The sequence below is a fragment of the Dermacentor albipictus genome, chromosome 8, assembly GCF_038994185.2.
Source record: "Dermacentor albipictus isolate Rhodes 1998 colony chromosome 8, USDA_Dalb.pri_finalv2, whole genome shotgun sequence".
Lineage (NCBI taxonomy): Eukaryota > Metazoa > Arthropoda > Arachnida > Ixodida > Ixodidae > Dermacentor > Dermacentor albipictus.
This window is the reverse complement of record NC_091828.1, coordinates 123,013,861-123,019,538: the sequence shown is the minus strand read 5'-3', so window position 1 is coordinate 123,019,538 and position 5,678 is coordinate 123,013,861. Positions and strand designations below refer to the sequence as shown.

At 46.0% G+C, this 5,678-nt stretch overlaps 1 long non-coding RNA gene across 1 annotated transcript; it reads right to left on the bottom strand.

Moving 5' to 3' along the window:
* Positions 1-904: 904 nt before the first annotated feature.
* Positions 905-5,678, bottom strand: LOC139048584 (uncharacterized). The gene is made up of 2 exons (XR_011507778.1): positions 5,304-5,678; positions 905-1,195 (listed from the first exon to the last, which is right to left on the bottom strand). It is a non-coding gene; the product is annotated as an uncharacterized lncRNA (long non-coding RNA).

The window sequence follows — 5,678 nt, the reverse complement described above, 5'->3', positions numbered from 1 at the left end:
GGAAGCTGCCACTCCCTTGTTGCGGCAATGGATGAAGAAGCCCTCGAGGACCTTCCTGGCACCCAGCCATCACGTGGAGTCGCGTCCAGGAAACGTGGAAATGCGTCAAGTGACACGGACAGTGAGGCAACCGAGTTGTACTCGGACAGCGTCGACTCACCGGACGACGATTTCACGCCTGTCATGAGCCGAACCACAGAAAGAAGACTGCTACGGAGGTCATTGTCGCCAAGTGTCTCCACCATGAAGACAACACCGCAGCGCAGGCGGTACACTATGCTGTTCATGCCTGTGTACCCAGTGTCCAATCTGCGACTTCTGCGAAATGAGGTTTATATAGAAAGACAGAAGGCACAAAAAATATGCGAAATAAAACAGATACCACCATCTCCCACTGTTGACGCCGGCGTTGTCAAGAAATTCCGACTGACTTTGCGATATGGCCAGAGATGCCTTACTTAATTATGAGCATCCTTTACGTGCCATGCTAGCGGCTTCGACAATGATGTCCATGCGGTCATCCTTGTGCATAAAAAATACTTTTCTTTAATTTGCTACACCTTTGTAGTTAACAAGGTAGCTGTAGCTAACTTCAGCAGGTGTCCGTGGATAAGTTGAGCAACACAATATTGCGCCATTGCTTCACAAAAAAAAATTAATTGAAAACCTTATAGCGAGAGCGCTCGCTTCAACCGGCGGTGAAGCTTACAACATCATATTGCCGCAAAATTATAGCACGTTAAGTTGACTGTGAAGACAGATGACCTTGAGCTGCCAACGGACATAACTACTGGAACTGTCTTCATCCCGTTAGTGGCTGTGTTTTATCATCAACACTCCCATAAAGAAACAAGTATGCACGAGAACATGACCAGTAGATAATTCAGCCCATTCACTTGGACACTGGAGAATGGGACTCAGTAATTATTTTATTGCAAAAACAGCGCATGCATAACCGACAAGGCAGTTTTTTACATGTTGTACACCACTCGGTTGCGGAACTCCGGGCAGTGCCAGGGCTTTACGCACCGGCCGCGCTGGTTTCTGTAATAGCCCCGGTGGCAGAAGCACCTGGATACGCAGTCTGTCGTACAACGGTGCTCAGTATATTGTTGCCAACCGAGAAGCTGCCAGCAGCTCTGCTCGCCGCAGCTGCTGCTCTCGCATTCCCTGAAGACTTCGTTCCTTGGGCAACCTGCGTGTCCAGGGATAATGATGTCACTGCATAATACACAGGGCGTACGTGCAGCGAATATGTACGTAATACACGTGCAATACAGGGTCCATTCTGAAAGTACTGTGCATGATTTCATTGTGAAGCCACTATCCATGGCAGCGCGGTAACACCACTCGGGAAATGTTCTGCCCTGCCGAAGCAGCCGGTCGCCAGTTTACTCCGAGCAGTGTGAGTGGATAACAAAGCGCGACGGAGCGTTCGCTTGAACAGTGATACACTATAATGTTTTGCGTGAAGCTTGGAACAAATGCAATCGAAACATTCCAGCTGCTTCAAGAGGCCTTCAAGGACGACTGCATTTCAAGGTCCCAGTCCGGGAGTTGGTACAAGGCGTTCAAGGAGGGCCGGGAGGAGGTCGCCGACGAACCCCGTTCTGGACGCCCAGCAACGACCCGAACCGACGAAAACGTGAATCGTGTGCGCGAAGTTTCGCGTTCCGACCGTCGCTTGAGCATGCAGCAAATTGCTGACACCCTACACATGCCCACAGTTGTGGTACATGGGGCAGTGACCGAGAATCTGCAAATGCGCAAGGTCTGCACGGAGCTTGTGCCGGAAGTGTTGAGGGAAGACCAGAAAGAACTTCGAGTTTTGCGCTGTCAATAATTGCTGGATTTGATTCAAAATGAGCTGGGCTTTCTTAACTCGATCGTAACCGGAAAAGACTCCTGGATGTTCGACTACGATCCAGAGTCGAAAAGTCAGAGCAGCGAGTGGCACACAAAGTCATCCGCCCGCGTCAAGAAAGCGCGAATGAGCAAGTCTCGCATTAAACGATGCTAATTGTCTTCTTTGACGCCTGAGGAATCGTCCATTTTGAGTTTGTACCGCAGGAAGAAACTGTCAACTCAGACTTTTACCTTGAGGTGCTCAACAGATTGAAACGCCGGATCATGCGCGTGAGGGCTGACATCAAAGACACGGTCAAGCTCCTCCATGACAATGCCTCCAGCCACACGTCCTTCCTTCATTGTTACGAATTTCCTGGCCCTGAGCAACACCCCGGTGGTCCCCCATCCCCTTTACAGTCCCGACTAAGCTTGGTGCGACTATTTTTTTGTTTCTCCGGCTGAAGTGGGCGCTGAAAGGAAAGCATTGGGAGACCGTGGAAAACATCCAAAAGCATGTTACAGCATTCCTGAGAGACATTCCCGTCGAGGACTTTCAGGGTGTCTTCCAGGCGTGGAAGACACGTCTGCGGAAGTGCATTCATTACGGCGGAGAGTATTGTGAAGAACGTTAATCATTTGTACAGGTCCTGTCAATAAATCAGTTTTTTTTCTATTAAATGCGCATTACTTTGATAACAGACCCTGTATAACAATAATTTCGGCCCGTATCTTTAGCAAGGTGTTTTTCTCGAAATAGTGTATTTGTGCAGTCACCGGCGGTAAACAGAGCTGGTACACCTCTCGATAGGAGTTACATTACTTTTGGAACAAAACACCGTGTTGTATGTGATGCCGTGAGATGCGTTATTTTCGATGGGGCCAGCTGCTGTAGTTCATAGGCAGTGGTGATCTTCGGTTCAATTCGAGGACTCGGTTTCGAATTCTGCCTGCTGCAACCAAATTTAGATGGAGGCAATATACAAAAACAGAATGTTTTTGTATTTCGATGAATGTGAATTTTAAAGCACCCCAGGTAGTGAACATAATTTAGCAGTCCTGGTCTGCGGAACTTCACATAGCCACAGTGGCGCGTGGTTAGGTTTCAACTGGTGTAATAAATTTTTTAGAAGAGCAGGAGTAATAGAACCTTGTTCAGGTAGCGTAGGGTAACTGTGTTCATTGCTTCGTATTCCATGTATAGGGTGTACATGGTGTCTGCTGGCCTTTATCAGTGCATTCGTAAGGAGATATCAATCTGGTTTTAAAGTTGTCTTTATATGTGTACACGTCCAACGCTATCAGTTAATTCAGTATAATTAAGTTGGTTTTCCCCGCATTCAGGCTGGTGCTTGGGTGCTTGTTGCGGTTTTCTGATGACGAGCTAATAAAGTGACAATATGCCAAATGCGCCGCCTTTGACATTGGGGTGTGTAGTGCCATGTTGGACTGCTAAAAATATTGGTCAGTTTAGATGCATCATCAATGACAAGAAGTGACAGCATTAGAATTGTACTCCTGAAAAAGAAACTTTTTTTTCTGCAACCGCGGAGCTTTCATTTCAATACAGCTACGATATTTTCTTTTCTTTGAAGTTATGCCTTAATGAGATGGCTGATATTGACATATATAAAGAAGGCCACAATAGAGGCATAGTATATAATGATTCCACAGTTTAAATGTGCCTCCGGATGCGCGGAGTGATAATGTTGATGTTGTGCGGTACACCATCAAGGGGGGGTGGGGGTGGGGGGTTGAGCGGTGAGGTATAGAGCACCTTTAGAGATTTAATATTCAATGTCGAACACGAGCAATGCATAACACCTATTACAGTAGCTAGATAAGCACGTTTCATTTCCAGAGAACTGTAAATCGGCAATTCCCACGTACTCAATGGGAGTAAAACATGGATCTAAAAAGATAAAAAGTGATATAGGGATCTAAGAAATACATTCTTGCCCTAACAGGAAAATAAAGGCCAAGGAAGACAAGTAAGGGACGATAGGTCATGCGCTGGACTACCGGAGTATGCCGGTAATAGCATCCAGTTTTCTACCCTAAGCTAAGTGACAGGGAAACATTTAAAACAGTGAGACAAAGAGAGCGAGACGAAAAAAAAAGCACGTCTGTAGATACATCTTGCATCAAAGGCGAACACATGCAGGCTATAGATACCGCAAACATCCCATGAAGAGAAAATTGCCGCTCATCACTAAGATTTACGCTGCCATGGATTCACATAATCTGGAAGTCTAGCCGATGCTTCAGATTCCTCGCACGGACGCCCCACAGCTGCTTCCTATGACGTCAGAGAAATCTGACGTTTTTCTGATTTCCGAATGACACGTGATCGAAATTATGCACTTCACGTTTGATATCACCTGCATTCCGCTTAGCCATACAAACCCGCTGCCATAACAGAGTGTGGAGCTTTTCAGCCTATGACTTGATTGTCTCAACGAGAACAAGAGAAACCCAGGCGAGGGGCCTACTTTGGGGAAGGCACAACCACAAGAAGTCAAGATAATGTCATCAATGAAATCACAGGGGAAATTGTTTATTTGAAATGTAGGAGTCACGAATAAATAAACCGAAAGTGGCCGAAAAACAATAAGTGGCCTCAGGCCGCATAGGAACCCACGTCTTCGAATTACGCTTGCAGTGTTCTTGCAACAGATTTGCTACGATGTAATGTCCATGTCCACTTCCTTGAGCAATTATGGATGCGTACTAGAGCACGGGTTAACTTTATTACACATACGTAAATAAAACTGAAAGTGGTCGTGAAAATGGCGGCGTGGTAATTCTACTGGTAAGGGTATTGCACGCGTAATGCGATGACACGGGTTCGTATCCCAAATGCGGCCGGTTGTTTTCTCGCCCACTTATATTTTCATTAATGTGCAATATTTATGCTTGAATTAAATAAACAAGTAGTTCCCTCTACAGTTTCATTGTTGCCATTGTCTGTAGATCTTATCTGGTTGATTGTCTCAAGTAAGGCCAGGGCCACCCCGCGCTAACATTTCTGTGTTTGTGCCTCTGACAGCAGGACCCTTAAAGTTTCAACAGGTCCGCATATGCAGTTCTTCTAGCAGTGAAGTATTAACAACACGCACCTATTTCTGAATAATATTATGAATGTTTTACAACAGGAATTCCCAACGAACGAAAAGCCGGAATAAATGCGACATAGGCGAGAACAAATTCTTCAAGCGAAGCACAAGCTACACAAACAAGACGAATGTGAGCTTCTTTAAAACTGAGGGTAGCGCTAAAAGGGAGGAACACACGGTGACAAGACGACACGACTATGTCACCGCGTGTTCGTCCCTTTTAGCGCTACCATCGGTTTTAGAGAATGCATCACCAACTAGGCCAGCACCAAGTTTCTATTCACGAATGTGAGGCTTTGACGCTAACACGAGCTTTTAATAGGAAAACATATAGCTACTTACGGTACCAGTTGGACCATTGATTAGAGGAGGGCCAGATTTCAGGATATGAATTACTGTAAGCGAGCGACTGCGAAATCAATATGAACATACAGAATGCCAGCATTGTAAGCACGGCGTGATCCATTTAGCTTTCCAGAGAGCTCACTTCTCCTGCTACTGCTGAACTCAGTGTAACGACTGCCTTTTACGAGAGCGCTTCCTTTTTTTGGCAGTACTTAACTCTCTGTATGTCGATCAGGTGCAACTATGTTAGAATGCTGGAAGGTCACCCTTCAACGGTTTGCACCGCGGCTGAGTTCCTGCAGTCTCTTTGTCCACGTATGAAACCTAAAGTTCGTCGCAAGGACATCCACACAATATGTCCTCATTCGTACG